This window comes from Rhinopithecus bieti, unplaced genomic scaffold (genome assembly GCF_001698545.2).
Source record: "Rhinopithecus bieti isolate Rb0 unplaced genomic scaffold, ASM169854v2 scaffold_2574, whole genome shotgun sequence".
NCBI classification, from domain to species: Eukaryota; Metazoa; Chordata; class Mammalia; order Primates; family Cercopithecidae; genus Rhinopithecus; species Rhinopithecus bieti.
The window spans coordinates 5,530,273-5,557,357 of NW_016804493.1; the positions used below are offsets into that span (position 1 = coordinate 5,530,273).

The window sequence follows — 27,085 nt, forward strand, 5'->3', positions numbered from 1 at the left end:
AGAGATCCAAGACTATCTGGATATTTCATGATCTAAAATTAAGATGAGAGTGGTTTGAGGAGGAGAGAGCCTGGCCTAAAAAGGACAGAGGATTAAGGAAGAGTTATATTTTTATTTAACTATATTTATATTTTCCCTCCCCCGCATCACCCCTCCTCCCCTACCCCCACCCCGACCTTTTCTAGAGATAGGATCTCGCTCTGTCACTCAGGCTGGAGTGCAGGGGCAAGATCATAACTTGCTGCAGCCTCAAACTCCTGGGCTCAACTGATCCTCCTGCACTCAGGCTCCTGAGTAGCTTGGACTACAACTGCCCACCACCATGCCCAGCTAAGTTATGTTTTTAAACAGCAGAAAGTCTAAGGATGGGGTAAAAAGAATTACTTTTGATAGTAAAAGTCATATGAAGCAGGAAGTAAGGAAATGTACTCAGATACCTCGTTTAAAAAATAAAAGGCCAGGCCCTGTGGCTCACGCCTGTAATCCCTGCACTTTAGGAGGCTGTGGCAGGAAGACCGCTTGAAGCCAGGAGTTCATGACCAGCCTGGGCAACATAGCAGAGCCCTTCTTTACAAAAATTTAAAAAATGAGCCACACATAGTGGGATACACCTGTAGTCGCAGCTACTCAGGAGGCTGAGGTGGGAGGATTGCTTGAGCCCAGTTCTGGGATGCAGTGAGCTATGTCTGTGCAACTGCATCCCAGCCTTGGTGACGGAGTGAGACCCCCTCTCTAGGAAAAAATAAAAAGTAAAAAGAAGATGTACAGTCTGTGACAATATAGGTAATAGGATTAGGTTAAAATTTTATTTTATTGTAAGCCATATTTAAATGTTTGAAGACGGATTGAAATACTTATCTGCCCTTCTCTTTTCTTCTGACTATTATAATCCACCATGGAACTTGTAGGGTCAAAATAGTTAATATAGGAAACTTTCCGCAACCTTTGGGGGTAAGAAACAAGTTACAAAATATTTTAAAGCTAAAATAAAATTGGAGATTCTTCACATTTTCTAAAAATGTCTTAAGGTTCTCAAGTCCTGAAATTTACAAATGTGTATCCATGGAAACATGGGTGAAAGCCATGCAGGTTAAAGTCAGACTCAAATGTTGTATAGCAGGTGCTCAGAGAGTTAACAAATATTATAAAATCCTAAATTATACTTAACCTTTTTGGTATAATCTTCAATAATATAGTTCAAACATTTTGGCACACACTTTCATTTTATTATCCATTATTTGTAATTGAGCACGTGGAAGGCTGGCTTAACACCTGAAAGCAGTCTGTTACATTGAGATGCTTCTTTTTGTTGATACTAACACTTGCATTTTCCCCTAAATCCAATAAAATACTCTAATAATTTCACAGAGATGCATCAACGTGGTGATACTGCCAAAAGTGAAATGTTGGTGAGGCAGTACTACCTTCACTCAGTAGCTCAAAAGTTTGTGAGCTGGTGAACACAAAATATAAAATCCACATTGAAAAGACTCTTAGGTACATAAGTATATAATATATGAAAATCAGACTGTGAAAGTTGAAGACCATCTGTGAATAAAAACGCAAATATTTAAAATTCTTAACTACCTACAGTTTCAGGGTTTTACTGCTCTCCTTATTGTGTGTCTAACATTTAAAATGTTTCTATTTTGTTCAGCATATGTTCTTCACAAATGACTAGTATGTCTTCTATAAAAAAGGACTCATTATCCCCTCAGCACAATCTTCAAGACAGGACACTTTCTGTGGCCAGGCGTGGTGGCTCACGCCTGTAATCCCAGCACTTTGGGACCTGAGGCAGATGGATCACTTGAGCCTGGGAGTTCAAGACCAGCCTAGAAAGCACAGTGAAACCCCGACCCTACCAAAAAAAAAAGACACACAGGACACTTGCTGCTTCCAGATAGCTGCATCAGACTTCTTTCAGATGCTTCTGGGATATGGTCTTCTGACCATGTTCTTTTTTTTTTTTTTTATTTTTTAGAGAGAGAGACAGAGAATCACGCTCTGATCACCGGGCTGGAGTGGCAAGTGGCCGAGATCTCAGCTACTACTGGCAAGCTCCCGCCTCCCGACTATATTATCCACATTAACTCGACTGCCTCACGAACACAATCACTTGGAGTGACTGAGGAGGGGGAGAGGACTAACAACACACCACCTATCGCCCGGGCCTAGTTTTTTGTACTTCAGCGTTTTTAGTAGAGACGGGGGGGTGTTTCACCATGTTAGGGCCAGCGATGGTCTCGATCTCCCGACCCTCGTATTCCGCCCGTTCTCGGCCTCCCAGAGTGCTGGGATTACAGGCTTGAGCCACCGCGCCCGGCCAATATTTTTTTGTAGAGATGAGGTCTCTTTGTGTTGCCCAGGCTGGTCTTGCAGTCTTGCCTCAGCCTCCCAAAATGCTGGGATTATAGGTGAGAGCCACCACACCCAGCCTGGAATCCCATTTTAAATGTACTGATGGAGTTGACAAAGACAAGAAAACTTACATTAATTTTTAAGTTTTGTTTTTGTGTAGTGAATCCTTTCACAACATGAATAATTGCCCAATTTTGTGTTTTGTCAGTCTGGGACAGACCACTAGACAAAGACAAGATTATAATTTGGGGAGTTTGCTTTCTTGATCAGTTTTCAATGAAGGAAGTCACAGTTTGTAAACTTGTTTTTAACACCACCATGGTGATCATTTGATCATTTTGTGAGAATGGCCCATCTGGTTGGTATCTCCAGGTACAGCTACAACTGTTTTTTTTCCCCCCCATTTCACCATGAAGTCTTATAAAATAAACTGAAGGCATTTATAACTTTTTATTATTTATTTATTTTAGAGACAGGGTTTTACTCAGTCGCCCAGGCTGGAGTGCAGTGGTGCGATCATAGCTCATTGCAGCCTCAAACTCCTGGGTTCTGGCGATCCTCATTCCTCAGTCTCCCAAAGTGCTGGAACTATATAGGTGCATGCCACCACATTTGACTGCAGTTATATCTTTTTATGTTAGTGTGTGATCTTTATTTGGGCATTTGTCAGTAGGTCCACTGTTGAACAGAGAGCTAGTTAAAGTGACAAACAATGATGTCATTTGCTTTGCGAGTTGAGGAAATGATTATTAATAAGATATATCCACCAAAATGTAATTTTATGCATGCACTTTACCAAAGTTCCTTTCTATACAGTAGTTCTTTTCTTGACTGTTCATTTTCATCATGATTTAATGAAGTCCCATCTGCTCAATTTAAGTGACCATCTCATATTTAGCCAGAATATATTGAGAAAAGTGCTGGAATCCCTGTCATTTATTTTTTTATTTTTATTTTTTGAGATGGAGTCTCATTCTGTTGCCCAGGCTGGAGTGCATTGGTGCAGTCTGCTCACTGCAACCTCTGCTTCCTGGGATCAAGTGATTGTCCTACCTCAGCCTCCCGAGTACCTGGATTACAGGCACCTACCTCTGTGCCCAGCTAATTTTCGTATTTTTAGTAGAGATGGGGTTTCGCTATGTTGACCAGGCTGGTCTCGAACCCCTCAACACTCAAGTGATCTGCCCACCTCGGCCTCCTAAAGTGCTGGGATTACAGGCGTGAGTAATTGCGCCCCCTCCCATTTATTGAGGAAATCTGTCTTAACTCATTTTGTAACAAAGTAGGGTTTAAATAAATAATTCTGAGGAATTGTACACATTGTTATTTTTTTCAAGACTGATTTTGTACTAAAGGTAATTTCCTAGTTATCTCCCATAGATGACTATATTTTGTGTTTTACCTGGTTCTTAAGTACTCAGTCACTGAGATTTACTTCAGCCATGGTTGAGAATGTTGAATGCCTATTCTTTGGTTGAGAATTTTAAATAATTTCATAAATCTGATTGACAAATTGTATTTTTGTATATGTGAGTTGTGCTATTGTCAGATAGCTACTTCTGTTAAATAACTGTTTAGCAAATTATGAAATGTGGATATGCAGTGAAAATTCAGCTTTTAGAAGTCACAAGAAGACCAAAATGATAGCAGAATACAATAACTGAAGTTGCAACTGCTATGAAGTCTATACTATTTTAAAGAATGTTCCAGAAAATTGCCATTTATTTATCTAATATGTACTGTTAAGCTAGAATCTGTCAGAATGGTCGAATTTTGAAGAAAGTAGTAGCCGGGCGTGGTGGTGTGCACCCATGATTCCAGCTCCTTGGGAGGCTAAAACAGGAGCAGCGCTTGACCCCAGGAGTTCAAGACCAGCATGGGCAACGTAGTGAGACCCTGTCTTTAAAAACATTTTTTTTTTTTTTTTTGAGACGGAGTTTCGCTCTTGTTGCTGGGGTTGGAATGCAGTGACATGATCTCAGCTCACTGCAACCTCCACCTCCCAGGTTCGAGCGATTCTTCTGCCTCAGCCTTCCGAGTAGCTGAGATTACAGGCACCCGCCGCCATGCCCAACTAATTTTTTGTATTTTTAGTAGAGACAGGGTTTCGTCATGTTGGCTAGGCTGGTCTCAAACTTCTGACCTCAGGTGATCCATCTGCCTCGGCCTCCCAGAGTGCAGGGATTACAAGTGTGAGCCACTGTGCCTGGCCAAAACAAGTTGTTTTTTTTTTAAAAAAGAAGTAAAATAAGGGCCTGTGACACAACTGAACTTCAACATAAATTGTTTCCAAAACTAGGGAAGACAGTCGGAATCAAACCACGGGTTAAACACTGGCTTAAGCAAAAGGACCTGCATCTTTTTTTTTTTTCTGTCTGTAAGTTGATTCAATGCAATATAATCCTCTCCAATTTTACTGAGGTCACTGACCACACCCACTACCAAATCCGCCTCTAAACTGGAATTCGATTGCTGACCCAGCCCCGGCCTCGGCTTTCTCATGGGACCAGGGGGCACACAACACTCTGTGTGGTCTTTTGGCTTCCCCTTTTGTGAACCTTGCGGGTCGCTCACCCTCCAGACCTTTAGGCCAAAGCGTGCCAGTCTCTGGACAGCTGTGGTGTAGGGTGGCAGGCACAATCTAGCGGGGCAGATGGAGGTAATCAGAGATACTGGATACGCTTGTTGGTAAGGTACCAGTAGAAATGTCTCCAGACAAACTGTTCCTTCACGTAGCCTCAAGACCTGAAAGACTACATGGCCTTCATGATGTGAAGGTTGGGCATATTCTTGTCTGCCAGTTCTGGGTGCTTAGGCAGGTGGACATCCTTCTTGGCCACCATGACTCCCTCCTTAAAAAGGAGTTCATAGATGGCAATCCCATTCTTCTTAGGTATCAGCATGTTGGTGGCTGCAGGGCCCATGGCCAGGACTGGAGGGACCTGCAACTTAACAGAGATCACATCTTCCAAGTCAAGACACTTGAAGGAAGAGATGCTAATCTATCTTGTAGAAGACAATATTGTGTCTCCAGAAAATGTTGGATGTGCTTTTGATTACTCAGAATTTTTTTTTTTTTTTTTTTTTTTTGAGACGGAGTCTTGCTCTGCCGCCCCGACGGCAGTGCAGTGGCCGGATCTCAGCTCACTGCAAGCTCCACCTCCCGGGTTCACGCCATTCTCCTGTCTCAGCCTCCGGAGTAGCTGGGACTACAGGCGCCCACCACCTCGCCCAGCTAGTTTTTTGTATTTTTTAGTAGAGACGGGGTTTCACCGTATTAGCCAGGATGGTCTCGATCTCCTGACCTCGTGATCCGCCCGTCTCGGCCTCCCAAAGTGCTGTGATTACAGGCTTGAGCCACTGCGCCCGGCCTCAGAAAAAATTTTATATAACCTATTTTCCTCATCCCCCAAACTAGGTTATAGCAGTGGGGCTTAAAGGGTATACAAACTTCAAACTTTTTATTTAGATTAAACTTACTCTTCAGTAGGAAAGGTGAAGGACCGGTAGGAAAGGAAAAACTAGAAAGAGTTTGCTGTTTTTATTCTCTTATAATGTAAGCTTATTCTAGACTAAACCTTCTGTTGGTGTCTAACTTGGACTAATGGGAAAGATGTTTAAGAATCTGCAGGTGCGCCAGGCGCCGGTGGCTCAAAAAGCCTGTAAATCCCAGCACTTTGGGAGGCCGAGGCGGGTGGATCACGAGGTCAGGAGATGCGAGACCCTCCGGCTTAACACGGTGGAAACCCCGTCTCTACTAAAAATACAAAAAACTAGCCGGGCGGTGGCGCGGCGCCTGTAGTCCCAGCTAAACTCGAGGCTGAGGCGGGAGAATGGCGGGAACCCGGGAGGCGGAGCACTTGCAGTGAGCCCAAGACGCGCCACTGCACTCCAGCCTGGGCGACACAGCGAGACTCCGTCCTCAAAAAAAAAAAAAAAAAAGGAATCTGGCAGGTGCCAAAAAGTGTCTTTAAAAAAGATCCTTGCCCGCTTCCCTTCTCGTTTTCTTCTTCCCGGTAATTCTCCTTGTGCATTTGAATGGGCTATATGACATCATCATAGCCTTTTGGTAATGACACCTAAAGACAGGTCTCTCCTCCCGCCAATACACTGACACGCACACCTGTACACAAATTAGCCAACTAACACTTAAGTTGTTTTTCTTTTATTTAAAAAAAAAAAAAGATAATAAGGGCTGGGCATGGTGGCTCAGTCCAGCACTTTGGAGGCTGAGGTGGCACGATTGCTTGAGCTCAGGAGTTTGAGACCAGCATGGGCAACCATGGCAAGACCCCATCCTCAAACTAAAATAATAAATAATAAATAAAAAAGAACCAGGCCGGCGCGGGTGGCTTCAAGCTGTAATCCCAGCACTCCCTGGGAGGCCTGAGAGCGGGCCGGATCACCAAGGTCAGGAGATCGAAAGACCATCCTGGCTAACCGGGTGAAACCCGTCTCTACTAAAAAATATAAAAAACTTAGGGCCGGGCGACGGTGGCGGGCGCTTGTAGTCCGCAGCCTAGCTCGGGAGGCCCCCTGAGGCCCAGGAGATATGGCGTTAAACTCTGGGGGGGAGGCGGAAGCCCCTTGGCAGTGAGCCTGAGATCGCGGCCACTGCACTCGCAGCCCTGGGGACAGAGAGACTCCGTTCAAAAAAAATAAATAAATAAAATAAATAAATAAATAAATAAATGAAGTAACCAGACATGGTGGTGTGCCCGTGTGGTCCCAAGCTATTTGGGAGGCTGAGATAGGAGGATTGCTTGAGCTGAGGGGGGTTTTGGGGGTAAGGTTGCCGTGAGGTGAAATTACACCACTGCCCTCCACCCTGGGTGACAGAATGAGACCTTGTCTCAAAAAATAAGTAAATAAAATTAGATATAGCACTTGAAGGAATGAAAAGATACAATTCTGTAAAATCCCAAAAGCATTTCTCAGTTCCCTCTGTCATAGGTCTATGATTAATTTATGACTTTTAGTTATTAGTATTCCAGAAAATTACAGCAGAATGTAAGACAGAAACAATTGTTAAACTGCTTTTCAGTAATAATGATCCATATTTTGGCATACTTCGGCTTTCTCATATCAGAAACCCAAGTAATCTTACCCCAGTGGTTCTGAAACTTGAGCATGCCTTAGATCACCTGGAAACCTGGTTAAAATGTGGATTCCTTGGTCCCAGTTGCAGGTTTTGATTCAGTAGGTCTAGAGTGGGGCTCACAAATTTGCATTTCAGACAAGTGATGCTGATACTGACGCATTTTGAAAGCCACAGTAGCTCATATGGATGTTTTTACGTATTTAGGTTGGCCAGGCCAAAGCCCTCTTCAAGTGAATGTTATTTGTTTACAATTCACCTTGCTTTAGGCAGTTTGTGTTAATTATTGTTGTGCAAGGTACAGGAGGGCAGGAAAATGGAGTTTTCACTTACTATTTTAGGTTCAACTTAGTCCCTATCTTAAAAACTTACTGCTTTATATGAAGCAGTTCATAAAACCCATTTTGCCAGCTCAGGACTAATGAAAAACTATTTTATTACCTATAATTAACCTAATTCAGGAAAAGAAGCAGGCTTAGGGGAAAGGCTAGCACTGAGACAAGGAAGCTCAAAAATTACTTTCCCGAAATTAGTATTACCAACCCCCGTATAGCATTTGAAATTGTTATTAGAATTCTTGAACCTAGTTGCTCAGATCTAGGGCTGAGTCTGTAAGGGTTAAGTAAGTTGTCCGTTAGATTCAACATGCATGATATTTCCAGGGTTGCTCTAACTTCAAACATTAGATCAGTTTATTTGATAGGCTGGAGGTGTGTCATTGTGCAAAACTTGAAATAGTGGCTAGAGAGGAATAAGAGATTCCATCCCACTGATACTGCCTCTCAGCTTCTCACCTCTACTGCCCTTGTTTGGCATTACCAAAACGTAGTATTCCAAAAGCTGTTTCTATACATTTCACCTTTATATTTATAGTATCACTAAAAAAAAGGTTTCATTTAAATCTCTAAACATTTTTTTCAGAAGATTGCTGCCAAGCTTGTCCCCCTCTTGACTTTTGAGTCTTTGTGTTATTTCAAACACTGAGAACAGTTACCTAATTGAATCTTAAGATTATAAAATCCAGTATTAAAAAAAATTACAATTGAAAATATTCCCTTTAATTTAAAAGTTATGTTTTAAATTTAGAGTTTATCATGCTTCATGGCCCAAAATAGCACATTGAGTTTCTGGCATCTTCTCTCCTGCCCGTGCCAATGAAAGCCACACCATATGGTATGACTGCTGTTACTCTAGGAAACCCACACACGGCGGAGACATTGCCAGGCATGAAGCTGAGGCACTGCTCTCATATGCTTATCTTTGTAAGCCAACATATTGACCAGGATATATTAGGATTCTAGTATATCATGGTATCCTATCAATTGAGACTTCAAGCTCTTTCTCCCAACAGCTTCAACATTTGGTCATATTATGAAAACACGTACTCTAAGTATTATGGACTGTCTTACTCAGCTTCAGAAGAAGCTTTTGAATGACTACTGCAAGAAAGGACAGTACCTTTTAAATGCAATCAATAAATATTTTCGTGCCCCTTAAATTCTAGCACCCCTCCACCACTGTGCCCTTTCTTTTTATATTATTTTTATTTTAGAGATGAGATCTTGCTCTGTTGCTCAGGCTGGAGTGCAATACTGTGATCATGGCTCATTGCAGCCTCAACTTTCCCTGGCTCAAGCAAACTTTTCCTCTCAACCTCCCAAGTAGCTGGGAGTACGGGTGCTCACCAGCACGCTTGGCTAATTTTTTTTTTTTTTTTTTTTTGACACAGATGGGGTTTTGCTATGTTGCCCAGGCTGGCCTGGACTTGAGTGATCCTCCTGCCTTAGCCTCCTACAATGCTGGGATTACAGGCATGAGCCACCACGCTCAGCCCCTTTTCCTGTTGTTTATTGTCCATTTTATAGAACAGTCATTTAGTTCATTATGGAATTCATCCAAATGTTTTTTAAGGTTATAAAATTACTTTTAAGGCTTTTTAGTATAAAATTAGCAAATTCTCCTAAAAATAAAAGGTGCACAGATTTTGTTCACCAGCTTTGTCTAGTCATACTTGAAACATATATTGAACGTGCTATTCCAGCTGTACTGGTCACTATGTATAAAAAGATGGAGAAGACAAAATTCTGCCTGCAAGGAACATGTAAATAGGTACATATACAGTACAGTACTTTACTAGAGAGATCAAAAGTACACTATGGTCATATCTTGAAGTGACTCATAAAATTAAACTTTCCAAAGACTCAAAAGGAAACTATTAAATTTTTACAGAAGTGCTTATTAGTGTTATTGCCTGATCCATCAAGAAATGCTTAAAGCTCAGAGAGAAATACATAAGATTGATTCACTGAACCAACATTGGTTCCTTTGCTAATTGGCAAATGACTGAAAAATTAAATGTTGTTTGGTATTATTATTATTTTGGTGATGGAGTCTCGCTCTGTCACCCAGGCTGGTGTGCAGTGAGGTGATCTCAGCTCACTGCAACCTCCGCCTCCTGGGTTCAAGTGATTCTCCTGCCTCAGCCTCCTGAATAGCTGGGATTACAGTTGCCTGCCACCATGCCCAGCTAATTTTTCTATTTTTAGTAGAGACGAGGTTTCACCATATTGGCCAGGCTGGTCTCGAACTCCTAACCTCAAGTGATTCACCTGCCTTGGCCCTGCAAAGTGCTGGGATTACAGGCATGAGCTAGTGTACCTGGCCCTGTTTGGTATTATTTCTAAGAACTGATCATCCAATAGTCGTACGGGAATTTTTAGAGAATTGAGATTTAAATTGAGGCTAAAAGGCCTGAAAAATTGTCCACAGTGGAAGTTGTTTGGGAGAAGCTGTTGATGTCAGTTTGACCCCAGTAAGCTGTTTTTGGAAGCCTAGAGGTCAGATTTCTGTCAACCAAATAACATGGAATGCCAGTGAATGCCTAGAATTGTGTGGTAGACCAAGCTGTGGTTACTGCCTTCAAAGAACTCTCTTAAATATAAGTGTCTAGACTGTTATCTTAAGAAGAAAACTTCTGCCAGAGACTGCAGAGGTTTTGTGATCAACCAAGGATTTTTCATTTGAATTCAGATATTTTCAGGAAGAATTTAAAGATAGCTATAATTTGGAGCCAAATTTATGCCAGCAAAATCGTTTATGCCATTGCCTGCTCTCTTGGTTGTGGTTGTACCAAGTAAGAATTGGAACACAGGTTCAGAATACTTCTTTTCTGGCGTCCTATGGCAGATATTTTTAGAATGCAGAGCAGCTAAAGTGCTCGCTGTGAGTCAGGTTCTCACCCAGAAATAGATATTGACTATTGACTTTACAAAAAAAAAAATTAGCTGGGCTTGATGGCACATGCCTGTTATCCCAGCTACTCAGGAGGCTGAGGCAGGAGAATTGCTTGAACGCGGAGGTGGAAGTTGCAGTGAGCTGAGATCCAGCCATTCTACTCCAGCCTGGGCGACAGAGTGAGACTCCATCTCAAAACAAACAACTTTGGATTTTTTATTTCTGAATTCTTCTGTTCTGAGAATGCTGTTTTAAGCCATCATTAGTGGATTAAATGAATACTTTATATCAAAAGGATACAGCTTTTGGTATCAGAGACAGTTGAAATGATGTCTCTATGGAAGTGGGAAATTTTCACAGATGTCAGCATTGTGAGTTGGTGATTATGCTATCAGAGTTTGTCAGAGGGGTTTGGAAAGATAGGACTCTAATTTTTATGGGAGAAAGGTTGAAAAAATGTATTTTTTCTCTCTTCATCATAGCTCAAATTCAAAGCATTTTCATTCAAAGCATTTTCATGCAATTAATTATTGGCTGCTTCCAAAATATAGCACAAATTAACTGGTAGAACAGGAATTAGAATGAACAATTCCATAGTCTTACCCTATGAATTGTTTCCTCACTATTCCAAAAGAATGCTAAATGTGAAAAAATATATATATTTTGTCATAAATAGAAACTGAGCCTTAAGCCAATCCCCAGATGCAAGACACTTTTGTTGTGTCTGATCTATTTTGGAGGCAATTACTTATGTAAGCTAGATCTGCTCAATCTTAAATTCTAAAGCAAAATGTGATTAGTCATGTTTGGAAAAAGGATCTACTCTTCATTTTTTCTGTTTTGTTTTCTGAGCTTTAAAGACAGAATGTATAATTTTATTAAATAAGCTGTTGGTGAAGTAAGGAAAAGATTGATGAGGTGGTTTACATTTATAGAAATTGTTTTTGTTTAATTGAGGCGCTACCTCTACACCTCCTTTGGAGGCAAGGGAGCACAACAAAACCAGAAAAGTTTGGGAATTTGTTATGGTCCAAAATGGTATAATAAAATACTGTCTTAAACTAGGGAAGTCAACTTCCTATTTTTATGCACCATTTCTTTGTTCTGGAAGCCGGGGCAATTCTGGCAACGAGTTGAGCAAAATTATTTTGCTAGGTCTAGTGTTGTGATCCTTTGCTCGTTAAGTCTTTGGGGAAGGAAGGCTTCTCTCTCTTTTCAAACTTTATTAAAATGGTGGGTCCAGATTATCACGTTACCCCCTTCTAGTCACAGATCCTTTTTTGTGTGTGTGAGATGGAGTCTCAGTCTGTCACCCAGGATGAAGTACAGTGGCACGATCTCAACTCACTGCAGCCTCCGCCTCCAGGGTTCAAGCGATGCTCCTGCCTCAGCCTCCCAGGTAGCTGGGATTACAGGTGCCTGTCATGCCTGGCTAACTTTTGTATTTTTAATAGAGACAGAGTTTCACTATGTTGGCCAAGCTGGTCTCAAACTCCTGACCTCAGGTGATCCACCTGCCTTGGCCTCCCAAAGTGCTGGGATTACCGGTGTGAGCCACCACGTCCGGCCTAGTCAGGGATCCTTCTGGTCATAAATTCTTATGTTTGTTTATGGCCTACACTAAAGTTTCGAAGTCTTAAGTCAAAGCCTTGTATTTTATTTAATTAGTTAATTTTTTGAGACAGAGTCTTATTTTATGACCCAGGCTGCAGTGCTGTGGTGCGATCTCTGCTTACTGCAGTCTCTGTCTTCTAGACTCAAGCGATCCTTCTACCTCAGCCCCCCACCCAAGGAACTGGGACTACAGGCACATGCCACCATGCCTGACTAACTTTTGTATTTTTTGTGGAGATAGGGTTTCATCATGTTGCTCAGAATGGTCTGGAACTCCTGGACTCAAGCAATCTGCCCACCTCAGCGTCCCAAAGTGCTGAGATTACAAGTGTGAGCTACAAAACCTTGTGTTTTAGATGTTAGATTTCTTGGTACTCTTCTGAAGAATAGTAATTATAATTATGAAATTTTCAAAGATACTATGGTAAGATCTGAGTGTCTTTGAAAGAATTATAGTAGTGTAGCTGAGGACTTCCTTTTATACTGCTTTGTACTACCTGTTCACAGGTGACTGTCAGGTGATTTCAGTAACAAACTCAGACAAATGCGTGACATTTAAACAGAGTTATTGAAGTCTTTGATCTTGCGTTATTAAACTTGACCAGTTGGTGACATTTACTTTTACAAAATTAATCAACATGATTTTGATATGATGAGAGAATTATATTGACTGAAAGTGGTAGGCATGAAACATTTACTAAGTAAAACTTAGAAGAGAGATCTTGGTTTGTTTGCATATTAAAAGATGTCTGCATCTGAGCAGTTGAACTTAAATACAAAGTTGAACTTAAATGCAAAGGTTCTTTAGAACTTTAAAAGACATGGGCCAGGCACTGTGGCTCACGCCTGTAATCCTAACACTTTGGAAGGTGGATCACAAGGTCAGGAGTTCGAGACCAGCCTGGCCAATATGGTGAAACCTCGTCTCTACTAAAAATACCAAAAAAAATTAGCTGGGTGTGGCAGCACATGCCTGTAATCCCACCTACTCGGGAGGCTGAGGCAGGAGAATTGCTTGAATTCCGGGAGGCAGAGGTTGCAGTGAGCCGAGATCGCACCACTGCACAGCAGCCTGGGTGACAGAGCGAGACTCCCTCTCATAAATAAATAAATAAATAAATAAAAAAGGGTGAACGAAACCCAAACTAATCCTCTGATGTTTACTTAGAAACAAAAACCTAAATGAAATTCAAAATAGATATCTGAATCTAGATTTGTGTATAAACGTTAGATGGAGAGATTAGGGTCTGGAACAGACAAATTCCACACGTACTTTTCTGGGCTCGGAAGACTTGGTGGTGGAGTGGGCCAGGCAAGGTGGCTCATGCAGGTAATCCCAGCACTTTGAGAGGCTGAGGTGGGTGGATCCCTTGAGCCTAGGAGTTCGAGACCAGCCTGGGCAACATAGTGAAACCCCCATCTCTCCAAAAATACAAAAAATAACCAGGTATAGTGGCGTGTGCCTGTAGTCCCAACTACTAGGGAGGCTGAGGTGGGAGGGTCACTTGAGGCTGGGAGGTTGAGGCTTCAGTGAACCAAGATTGTACCACTGTGCTCCAGCCTGGGCGACAGAGCAAGACCCTGTCTCAACAAAAACAAGAATACTTGGTGGAGTGATTTAAATACTGTTTTTCCATTAAGATGAGATCTTTCCACCAGAATTTCCTGAATTTATTCCTTTTTTCTAGTTTATCCTAATGTAATTGAACTAATTTAAACTGAAGTTGCCTTCCTGTAGCCAAGAATCTACATATCTACAAACTTATTCCTGAAGTTGGCTTTAATAAAACACTTCTTTTGTATTTTTTCTTATTTTGAGGTTGATTTATTTTGGGATTGGGGCAATGCGGAATTAACACTCTTCTAGAAGTATACAATAATTATTACAATCATAGATTATATTTATTACATACTTACTATGAGCATTGTGCTAGGTGCTTTACATGTTTTGCTGCACTTAGGCTTACGAATGTTAAATAATGGCCGGGCGCGGTGGCTCACACCTGTAATCCCTGCACTTTGGGAGGCCAAGGTGGGCGGATCATGAGGTCAAGAGATTGAGACCATCCTGGCCAAAATGGCGAAACCCTGTCTCTACTATACAGTACAAAAATTAGCTGGGCATGGTGGCGCGCGCCTGTAATCGTGAGGCTGAGGCAGGAGGGTCGCTTAAACCTGGGGGGCAGAGGTTGCAGTGAGCCCTGATCACGCTATTGCACTCCAGCCTGGGCGACAGAGGGAGGCTCCGTTTCCAAAAACCAACCAAACAAACAATAACAAAAAAGAAAATTAGCCAGGCGTGGTGGCGCATGCCTGAGACAGGAGAATTGCATGAACCCGGGAGGCGGAGGTTGTGGTGGACGGAGGTTGTGGTGAGCCGAGATTATGCCATTGCACTCCAGCCTCGGCAACAAGAGTGAAACTCTGTCTCAAACAAAACAAAACAAAACAAACAAATGTAAATAATTTGTCCAAGATCTTGCAGCTAGTACCTGGAAGAGCCCAAATTTGTTCCCAGATCTCTCTTTCCACAATTTATGCTGCATAGCCAAACCTATACATTGTATAGTAATGAATGCTTAGAAGTACTTAGGAATCTTCTTTGTTTTTCCATTAATGAGATGAACATTCTTTATTGGGGTGGTAATACATTTTCAACCGTTGACATACTTATGTTTTAAAACAGTAATTCCGAAAGGATCTGCATCTGTTCTGCCCATCTTCTTTCACTTCTCCAAGCCATTTCTATAACATAACAATTTTTCCCTTCCTTTGAAAAAGGTAGTCATCTGTTTTTCTGGATTAGATTTGCAGTCAGTTTGGGGTCAAGCTGTTCTTGCTTGTATCCCACCGGGCCGCCTGTCCCCTCCCCCCTCCCCCCTCCCCCTTCCCCCTTCCCCCCCCCCCTCCCCCACAATTCTAACTGAAACTCAGGAAATTAGAATTTGTTCAGGTCGTGTAGTGATCCCTGGCTCAGGTGGAGTACCATCAGCAGGATTCTCCCAGTCTTTTGTGCTTTGTACTTTGTTTTCAAAATCAGTTAATTTCATAATAGAAAATTAGCACTTTAAAAGGCACAGATGTGATTTGGAGATTATGGGTAATTCTTAGATTGCATCTTTGTTAATATTTACATTAGTTTATCAGTGTTTCCTAAACTATAATATAGTTGGAAATAGTGATAATTATTGATGTATACCTTTTTTCTACCAACTGTAGAATGATGTTAACTAAGCAAGAAGAAATGTAGGGACCTTTTCAGGATTTTATCAGATTTTTGTGCACATTACTAACATTTGCAAAACCAGAAGATTCCAGGTTTTTTTAGAGATGAGTTCTCACTTTGTTGTCCAGGCTGGAGTGCAGTAGCTACTCACAGGCTCTAACCTAACACATTACTGCCTCCAACTCGTGGTCTCAAGAGTGCTGTCCACCTCAGCCTCCCAAGTAGCTAGGACTGCAGGCATGAGCCACTGAGCCTGGCCTGATTCTGTTTTTAAAATATATTAATTTTTTTTCCCAGTTTAGCGCTGGTCTCTCTCTTTGAGCTACTCGTCTTTCAGAATTGTGCAGTGAGGTGTGCTATCTTAATTCAGATGGAAGTGAACTTCCTGAATCCAAGCTGTACTCTTCAGAAACACCAGTAGTTTGCACTGGGTTATACAGAAAGAGTTCTGCACATTCTGGCAGCTCAGCCCTGTTTGCTCTTGCTTAGGCCAGTTCAAGTAAACAATGCCCTCACCACGGGTCAGTATGGAAGAATTGTAGCATGTGCAGGTACTTGGGTCTGGGGCATGAGAAATTATATTTAATTTCAGGACTTTTTTGAATCCTGTAATCTTACATCCCTCCCTTGTATTTTATTTTCAAAATTATAGAAGTAACATAGTTGGATTGGTGGTATGAATTGCATTGACAGAATCATTCCAGATTTACTGGGTGTAAACATTAATGGTGTTGTCAGATGTCTGGAAATTTTTTCTTTTAGTCTAGTTTTCTTTCCCTTTCTTTCTTTCTTCCTTCCTTTCTTCCTTTCTTTCCTTTCCTTCTTTTCCTTCCTTTCCTTCTTTTCCTTCCTTTCCTTCCTTTCCCTTCCTCCCTTCCTCCCTTCTTCCTTCCTTCCTTCCTTCCTTTCTTTCTTTCTCTTTCCTTCTTTCTTTTCTTTCTTTTCTCCTTTCCTTTCCTTTGCCTTTTCTTTTTTCCTTTTTTTCTTTTTTCTTTTTCCTTTCTCCTTTCTCCTTTCTCCCTTCCTTTCAAGACGGAGTCTCACTCTGTGACCCAGGCTGGAGTGCAGTGGTGCGATCTCGGCTCACTGCAACTTCTGCCTTTTGGGTTCCAGTGATTCTCCTGCCTCGGCCTCCCGAAGTAGCTGGGATTACAGGTACCTGCCACCACGCCCAGCTAATTTTTTTGTATTTTTAGTAGAGATGGGGTTTCACCTTGTTGGCCAGGCTGGTCTTGGAACTCCTGATCTCAGGTGATCCACCCGCCTCAGCCTCCCAAAGTGCTGGGATTACAGGCATGACCCACCGCGCCCGGCCTAATCTAGTTTTCTACTTTGCATTTGACTGTAGTAGCTACTGATGTGACAAATTTGTACCTTTGTTCAGCTGTCCCAAATCATATGACAGGGCAAAGAAAGAAAGAATATAAAGGATGCCATATCAAAGTTGATAATTCTGTTCATTATTCATACAGTGCCCTTCAGAGAATTTTTTCACCCTGCATTCTAAAACTCCCATGTAAAAGTTAGCTGTACTATTCAAACCAGATCATCAGGTGGTTAATGTGCTTTTCTTAGAGTAGAACTGTCAGTCTAGGACTCCAAGAGGGCAGATTGCTACCTGCTATGTCCCAGAGGATGGACATTTATCATATTTCCTCCCTGCCACCACCCCTTTGAAATAGTGGAAGGGGGAAAAATAGGAAAATATGAACTGGGGAAGTGCGTTCCCAGTCATGAAGATGTATTCTAAATGTTTTCTGAGGTGTGTATGTATATCCTAAACTGGAATAACCTTTTATTTTTGTTTCTTTTTTTACACGTGATACAAAAATTTAAAAGTGCAAAGAATATGTAGTAAGAATAAGTCTTTTTATGTATCCTTTCAGAAATAATCTGTACACATACAATGAAACATGGGTGTCAGATATTTTGAATTCTTATTCTTTGCCTGTATGAAGCATGGCCTCTTGGATAGCAGTAACGTTTTTGTTGTTTAAAATGGTTAGATTTTTATACAGAAAATGACAGGCCAGTGGTAGCCTGTCGTTTGCAAATGACATTTGCAAACCCTTCTATAATATTTGAAGGCCTTCTACATAACTTTTCTCCTGATGCTTGTAACAGCCCCATGAGGTGGGTAAAGCAGGGTTTACCTCTTTTATCTACACGAAATTTGAAGCTTAAAGAATTAAGTGACTTCATCAAGGTTGTTATGCGATGAATGTGCAATGGAACTGGTATCAAAACCCAAGTCTTTGGCTGATACTCCAGAATTCTTGTTTCCATTTTGCCTGTCAAACATGATAGCTTGAGGGGATCCATTATCCTGTATCTTCTTTTGTGAGATGTGAAAAATACCGTGAGTAGCTAATTTTAGGTTTTGTTTGTTTGTTTGTTTTGTTTTGTTTTTCTGACAGAGCCTTGCTCTGTCACCTAGACTGGAGTGCAGTGGTGCAATCTCGGCTCACTGCAACCTCTGCCTCCCAGGTTCAAGCAATTCTTTTGCCTCAGCCTCCTGAGTAGCTGGGACTACAGGCGCGCGCCATCATGCCTGGCTAATTTTTGTGTTTTTAGTAGAGACAGGGTTTCACCATATTGGCCAGGCTGGTCTTGAACACCTGATCTTGTGATCTGCCCACCTCAGCCTCCCAAAGTTCTGGGATTGTAGACATGAGCCACCGCACCCAGCAGAATTTTTATACTGTATTTTGGTAGTAGTGGTGTTGTAGTTACAGCCTCACAGTTCAGAAATATGACCTTTTTGATGTATTTCCTACAAAGCAGTTTATAAACATTAGTGCCACTTTCATTACATGTGGACACCATAACTGACTGTATTCAGGCAACTGAGCAGTGAAAGCAAGGCCTTTTATCTCTTGATAGCTGTGTGCCTGCCATGGCTAGGAGCCAGAGGGATAAACCTGTCCAAGGTTCTTCCCTTTGATGCCAAAGTGGAATCTGAACAAGCATTTGATGGAGTGCCTGACTCTGTTTCCTTCTCCCATAATTTAGGCAAAAATGCTTGACACCAGCACCAACCTGTATTCTAGATTTCTAAGTCATCTCCTATGGAGAGAAAATGAATGGTGGGTGGAAAAAGCTTTCAGATAGTAGACTGTCATGGGGATGATTTTTTTAGTCCCAACAGACTAAAAACTCTTGTCATTGCAAAACAATCCTTACATTTCTTAAATGTTAGGCAGTCCCAGATGGGAATTTGATGAAAAGATTGGCTGAGCTCTGTGTATGAAAAGGAATATCTCTAAATGTTCCTCTGAAGGGATGGCCTATCTCCTATTGTTTATAAGCACCTTGTTTCTAATTCCTGATAGTAAAATAAATGGGAAATGTGAGGAGAGAGTTTACATTTTTTTCATACACAGCAGAAAAAATTACGTTTTTGTAATTTACGTTTTATAAAATTTACAGTTTATACTTATAAAATTTACATTTAATACTTTATAAAATTTATATAATAAATATTTTTATATTCATGGGTTAATAGATTATAATCCAATGTAAAAGTCATTACATTTGCCATAATGTAATGATTCAGTTTTTGTTCAGTAACTAGATTGCTCTGTGTGTGTGTGTGTGTGTGTGTGTGTGTGTGTGTGTGTGTATGTATATATGTATTTTTTTCACTCACAGGTCAACCGTGAACTATATTCTTATTTGTTATTTTTTATTTCCTGCTCTAGGCATAGAAGATGAGAAATTATACTAATTTGAGTATTTCCATTTGGTTAGTTTAACTAGTGTTGTTAGAGTTTTCTTAAACAAAAATAAGATGTAATTTGACTTCTCGAAGTTTGGGGCAAAACGTCTTCTCTAGGGAGATGGATCTTTCTGTCGGGGAGTCAGGAGTTAGTCTTTTTTTAGGGGTGGAGGGAGGTCAACCATTAGGTCCAAAGTGGTGGTTTTGAGTAATTAGCAATTGCTGTGTGTTTTCATATTTTCAGAATAGGGATATAACTTCACTGAAGATGACTTAATTAGTACTTGACAAAGCTGAAAGTCCTGTTTGTATATTTATACCTATGAGTAAGTATGCTCTCTGAATCATTCTGCTAATTCCCACTGTAAAATACATATACCTTTTTGTTTTATTAGAATTAAAGGGCATTGAGGAGATTTTTCATTTTAAAGGTACAAGACAAGTTTTAACCTTAACATAGCCCACTCACTGTTCTGTGTTTATGTGAGACCTTCTAAGAACCAGGGATAAATGGGCTCTAATTTGTCTGTGAGGGTCTTGCCTGTCTATCTTTAAAACTTAACGTGTTCCTATAGGAGTGAGTAACTATGTAATATTTGACAACTGTTATCCCACTGGCCACTTGGGAAGCACACAAATAATAAAAGTAAAAGAAATTATCACACTGTGTTTAGCATGACGTCTTAATTTGAACTATGAGAAACCATTATTGGACCAACATTGGGATTTTCACTAAAGCCTTGTAGTTATCCTAGCATGTGTTAGGAGATGTCAAATGAATAAGCCTAGGAGTGATTGTCGTGGGGTCCGTCACTTTTTCTGCCATTGGCATAGAATGTGCCTTTCCAACACCACCCACAGCCTAGTAGTGCTCCACCCTGCACAGCCTACCTCTCATCTGCCTCAACCTGCACACAACAGCCTTAACCAAACCATAACCACCTTTAAGACTTAATTCAAATATACCCTCCTCCATGAAACCTTCTCTGACTGACTTTATTGCCATACTCATCTCATAGGGTTAGCGGTGCTTTTTTCCTTCTTTAAAATATCAGGTCCCCTTTCCCCCTAAAAACTTCACATTCAGCCTTGTATGATGATTAGATATGCACTTGAGAGCCAGTTTCTGTATCTCATGCCTTTTTAAGAAAAAAAAAAACAAAACTCAATCTCCTGTTGGACCTGTACAGTGACTCCTTTTTGAAAAGGTGGTTGAACATTAAAGACTTAAATAAAAGCAGCTACAACTCTTTAGTGAATCAGAGCATTGTTGGAAGGCATAAAGCCTGTGCTGATCACTGTCCTTTTGGAAAAAAAATAACCACTATCCCTGGGTACAAATAAGAAAAATAAATTCTGATAGAGCCAGAATAAGGCACTAAGAGGAAAGTAGTTCTAAACCTGAGGATTGAGATTCCATTTAGACTTGCTCAGGAAAGTTTCCCATTGGTAAAAGATTGGGCTTATTTTGTTAGATACCAGCTACATTATCTTCATTGTCTTTGGGGCTTTGGACCAGGTTAGTAAATGAATTGTTCATGTGATGGGAAGTTACTGGGTTCTTAATGAATAAACTCCCAGAAGACTTGACTTACTACTGCAGCATAGTGTCTCCAATGGAAAGGAGGCATTAGGTTATCGCTTGCTTTCAAATTTTTCTAAGGCCATAGAAGCACTGACAGTGTTGGCATCTTTTGTTTGTTTTCTCCTGGGGGATTCATAAACAAAGTCTATTGTCACTTAATTTAGTACCAGGTGTCTTAGAAAAAAGACCCTATTCCTTTATGTGATCTGATGTAGTTCAACTTCAGTGGAAACTGTAGAATGATCCATATTTTAGACAATATCCAACTCCCAAGCATTTCTGTTTCAGAAACTGGGACACCTTCCAAGATAGCTTTGTGAATCCTTTAATTTCTCCTGCCAGACTCATTAACTTAGCCTGTTCACCTTGGGGAAATCATAGTTCCAGACTTTCTGTAAAAACCCTCCTAAGTGAATGTGGTAGTTGATTTGAGAACATTCAGACTCAAGCTTTTCAGTAGTTTATTCTGAAACCTGTTTGTTGTGACTTTGACTAGCAGAGAATAATTAAGGTGAAAGAGTAGTAACCATCATAATATATATTATATAAATACAAATTGTCTGCCTTTAAAAAAAGTTGAAATTCAGTAAGTACATTTTTAAATTCCACATCTCAGATTTTATAGACTCATAAAACTGGAAAGAACCGCAACCAATATTTGACCAGAATTTCTTAATTTTTTTCTTGTCTTGTGGATCCTTTTGAGATTGTGATAGCTGTTGTGGATATTCTTCTCAGAAGAATATAGATACACACAAATGCTTGCATTCAATTTCAAGATATCTCAAGACTCCCAAAGCCTGTTCATGGATTCCCATTCTAGCTCAAAGCCTATCGTTAGGGGTTTAGAGAAGTTAAGTGATGTACCTGAAGTCACACAGCTTCTATAGCTAAATATTATAGAAAAGTGGCAGGGTTCTTTTTTGTTTTCTGTGTTTTGTGGGGTTTGTTTTGCTTTTGACCATTTCCTGCTGCACTCAAATTATGTTCTTTATCGAAGTCAAGCAGGTGTCTCCAAGTACTTGGTGCTTTTCCCTTTACTGCCTTTGTTTGCTATATCATTTATACAGCATTACCCCAGTTCCTTCTCTGTTTTAGTCACTGATGCATTGGGATGGGGTATGTGCAAAGTTCTCTTCATTTTCTCATTCTTCCTTTTATAATAGTTTATTTATTGATACTAATATATGCAACGTCAAGAATCACTTCTCTCATATTTGGTCATTAAATTAGCAGCTGTTTATGATGCTTTTCATAACTTTTTTTCTTACAGTTTTCCATTGTAAGAGGACAGTTTTATTTCCAATGAGTAAACACTTGGGCCGGGCGCGGTGGCTCAAGCCTGTAATCCCAGCACTTTGGGAGGCCGAGACGGGCGGATCGCGAGGTCAGGAGATCGAGACCATCCTGGCTAACATGGTGAAACCCCGTCTCTACTAAAACACAAAAAACCAGCCGGGCGAGGTGGCGGGCGCCTGTAGTCCCAGCTACTCGGGAGGCTGAGGCAGGAGAATGGCGTGAACCCGGGAGGCGGATCTTGCAGTGAGCTGAGATCCGGCCACTGCACTCCAGCCTGGGCGACAGAGCAAGACTCCGTCTCAAAAAAAAAAACACTTGATGTGAGAGACCCTTCTTTTTGAAGCCCAGATTTCTGTCTCCAGAATAAGGAGTAGCTGATAATGTGACATAGCTCAGCTTCTAATTTGAAGGAGCCAGCACTTTGCCCCGGGTTTGAAGAGTGCAGGTAGAGGTAGGAATCTTAATGATGAGATGAAGTTTTTTTCCTCTATCTTGGTCATGTTCTTCCTATCATTTGAAAAATTAGTAACCATCCCCCCCAGTAGATACATACTCATATATTAGTTACACCCATGTTATATGCATTATAAAATACATTAAAACATAAATGATAAGCTTTTTTAAAACAGAAGCTCTGTTATTTTCTTCCTGACCCCCAAGGGATCCTTAACTTCTTCCTTGAGGAATCCACGCCTTTTTGGAGATCACTCTTCTAATTCTTTAGGCCTATCTCAAGTCCCTCCTCTTGCTTGTTTGATTTCACTATTTTAACTGTACAAATGGATCGTAAACAACTTGAGATTAGAGACCAGATAGAGTCTTGTCTTTGTATCTTGCAACAATGCCTAGCACAGTTTTGAGTTCATCATCATTATTCAAAATACACTTGTTGGCTAATTCTTGGGATCGTCTCAGAGCATTATTTTACTATTACCAAAGAGGAAGAAAAAATCCTCAGTTTTATCTTATTTTAGTAATTCTGGGTGTTATTCCTCATGCTATTCATCTTCTAGGATTAGAGACAAGTGAGCCTATCTGCACTTACAGTTTTGTGGAAATAGATGTACTTTATCTGAGGAAGTGGTTTAATTGGGAAATAATGAGAATGGTGCAATATGAGAACCAAACCTGAATCAGCACCCGCATCTGTTTTCATTCCTTGAAATTTCTGTTCATTATTGGTTCTTTATAAAGGGTAGTATAAAATACTCCTTTGTATTTCATATTTTGTAGTCTCTGTTCTGTTCCTCTAAACCTCTACTGTGTTATTGGATTCTAAAAACTCTTCTAAATTTCTTAAATTAATTGTTCACAATTATGCTTAACAATTCTTCCTAACGATTTGGTTCCATGAATCTCAAAGACCTAACACCATAACCTTGTTCTTAGGGTATTCCTATTCTATCATCTTTTCTTTCTGGGTAGAGAAACTAAACCTAGGAAAAGGCTGGGCATACTGGTTCATGCTTGTGGTCCCAGCACTTTGGGCGACTGAGGCAGGAAGATCACTTGAGACCAGAAGTTTGCGATCAGCCTAGGCAACATAGCAAGACCTGGTCTGTACAATAAAATTTTTAAAAACTAACCAACCATCATGGCACGTGCCTTTAGTCTCAGCTACTAGGGAGGCTGAAGCAGGAGGATCGGTTAAGCCCAAGAGGCGGAGGCTGTATTGAGCCATAATGGTGCCACTGCCCTTCAGCCTGGCAACAGAACAAGACTCCATCTCAAAACCAAATGAATGAATGAATACAAAAATAAAACCCATTTATAGTCAGTTGCGAATCAAGATAGCAAAAGAGATGAAAAGCAAGCACTGGTGCCCGGATTTGCACTTTTGTGTCTCCATGGATTATGTCATTTCTTCATGAAAGGGTACAGTAGTGTTCTGTGCTTTCTAATATAATTCACTAATTTTAGATCATAGCTATTTCAGGTTCTAATTTAAAGGCTTTGATATTTTTATTTTGTTTGATAGATATATTAGTCATTTTTTCTTCATAACAGACACCCTCAATGTTTCATGGGCTTAACTTGGGGCTTGTTTTTCTTGCCCATGAGTTATTCGAGATGGCTTTGCTTTAGGCTACAGGTTGAGGGTTAAGTTCAGGTCTGTTCCACGGGTCTCTCCTTTTCTTTGTACTACCATGTTCTCATGGGGAATGGCAGGGGTGCAGGAATACAGGCCAAACTACCCAGGCACATTTAAATTCTCTTCTCATATTGTCTCTCCTAAAACTCCATTGGCCCGATCACATCAGTGACCTATATTATATTATGTTGCATTAACAGTATTACTAAGCACACAGTACTGCACCTCTTAGGAAGGAATGACATCATCCATGGAGACTCAATTAACTGCAAACGTGGACTCCAGTGCTTGCTTTTCATCTCTTTTGCTATCTTGATTTGCTCAACGTCAGTGGAGCCGGGTGTATACTCAGTTTATAGCAGGAGGCGGTATAGACTTAGAAAACAGAGGATCTGGATGTAAAATCCTATGCAAGCGGAAAATTGGGAGAAATAATCCAATCTCCTGCTGTAGGGAAGCAAGTCATTAAAACAGTAATTAATTTGCTGATATAGTCCTGTGGACTGTAAACATGACAATAAATTTCTTACTACGGGGAGCTTATATTTTATTTGACTACATTTTTTTTGAAAATTCTCCACTGCTCTAAATTTCTTTCAAGAATGCCCCTTTAATCCAAAATTTTGTTTAGTAGAAATGAGTATAAGTAGAGAAGATTGTGATATTAATTGCTTTCCATGCCTTGTTTGAGAAAGAACTAGAATTGCTAATTGATTGGGAAAACTTAAATGATAGATTTTAAAAGGATAGTATAGAAAACTGCCTAAGTAAAAGCATTCTGTTAATAAACTATTAGATCTATAAGTTAAACTTCAAACTGAGGTGGTGGGAACAGAGTTAAGCTAGGTTAACTCAGCGTGGAGGCTGATTTCTGAGACTCAGAAAGGCACCTTAAAAAGGCATTGAAGTATCTGCTGTTAGACAAGTAGGGAGAAAGTTGAAAAGTACTGTGTTATATAATACAACCTTATGATTACCTAGTAACCTCATTAAAGTCAATTTTAATATATGTTGTAAGTATAAAGATGAGTTTGTATGTTGTTAATGCCTACTAAATTCTGCAGTGGGATTAATAGTTCCATAGGGAAACCATTTTCTTCTTGAAATAATGCTGGATGTGGCTACTTGATTTGTTATATTTTCTTTATTGCCTTATCTTTATCCTTGAACAGAAAACATTTTTAAAGTAGCATGTTTTGCTACCTAAATTGATAATATTTAAGTTATAGACACACAGAATTCACTTTATATAAACCGATTATTTAAACAGGTTAGAATACTGTGGAAACTCAAAATAAATTGTGCTTTTTTTTTTTTTTTGAGACGGAATCTTGCTCTGTTGCCCAGGCTGGAGTACAATGATATAATCTCAGATCGCTGCAATCTCTGTTTCCTGGGTTCAAGCAATTCTTCCACTTCAGCCTCCCGAGTAGGTGGGACTACAGGCATGTGCCACTACGCCTGGCTAATTTTTGTGTTTTTACTAGAGATGGGGTTTCACCATGTTGGCCAGTCTAGTCTTGAACTCCTGACCTCAAGTAATCTGCCTGCCTTGGCCTCCCAAAGTGGTGGGTTACAGGTGTGAGCCACTGCACCCCACCAGGAAGTGGTGCCTTATTATGGTGTGTTTTATTGCAGTTGTGTCTCCTTTGAAGGCATGAACAAGGAAACTAAAGGAGATATATATTGCAAAACTATGTAATATTATGTGAAACCTAGTCCACCCTTTTTTCTGTCATGGAATTGAAATTTCTTTTTTTTTTTTTTTTTTTTTTTTTTTTTTTTGTAGATGGAGTTGCTCTGTGGCCCAGGCTGGAGTGCAGTGGTGCGATCTTGGCTCACTGCAAGCTCTGCCTCCCGGGTTCACGCCATTCTCCTGCCTTAGCCTCCTGAAGTAGCTGGGATTACAGGTGCCCGCTACCACGCCCGGCTAATTCTTTTGTATTTTTAGTAGAGATGGGGTTTCACTGTGTTAGCCAGGATGGTCTTGATCTTCTGACCTTGTGATCCACCTGCCTTGGCCTCCCAAAGTGCTGGGATTATAGGCGTGAGCCACCGCGCCCCGCCTGAAAGTTCGTTTTATCTCTGGTCTGTGTATCTGGCTTTACAAAGCAAATGTATCCATAGGAATATATTTCCAAATGTTTTTTTAAAAAATTTGTTATTAATTATAGACTCACAGAAAGTTTCAAAAGCAGTACCCAGAGGTCTTATGTACCCATCACATAGCTTCTCCCAATGGTGACATTAGGCCAATTTAAAAATCATTGATGGGGGCTGGGAATGGTAACTCACGCCTGTAATCCCAGCTGCTTGGGAAGCTGAGGTGGGTGGATCACTTGAGCTGAGAGTTCGACACCAGCCTAGGCAACCTGGTGAAACCCCGTCTCTATAAATAATACCGAAAATGTCAGCTGGGCTTTTGTGCCTCTAGTCCCAGCTACTCAGGAGGCTGAGGCCAGAGAATCACCTGAGCCCAGGAGGTTGAGGCTGCAGTGAGCCATGATTGCGCCACTGCACAGCAGCCTGGGTGACAGAGTGAGACCCTGTCTCAAAAAAAAAAAAATTGAGGGACTTTCTCTGCACCCTATAATAAACCTGAATTATAACGTGTCCTGTAGGAATCTTTATGTCATTGTTGCTTTATTTATTGCTTTAGCACATTCTTCTTCATTCTCCCCATCTTCACACTGTACCATTGATTGGGAAGAGATTAAATCTCATGTACCTTTCAGGTACATTTTCCCCAACAGCCTAAAAGATATGCAAGCTCCATTTTACTGCTTATGTTGAAGAAGCATATTTGGTTGAATATTCAGATTTCTTGTTTTGAGTTTATTTTGGTGGTGTTTGAAAAC

General features: G+C 40.6%; 1 protein-coding gene and 1 pseudogene across 1 annotated transcript in view; one reads left to right on the forward strand and one right to left on the reverse strand.

Moving 5' to 3' along the window:
- The window catches only part of GLG1 (golgi glycoprotein 1), a 167,253-nt gene that overhangs the window by 49,893 nt on the left and 90,275 nt on the right, over positions 1-27,085 (forward strand). The window lies entirely within an intron of this gene.
- LOC108527434 (40S ribosomal protein S10 pseudogene) lies at positions 4,775-5,264 on the reverse strand (annotated as a pseudogene).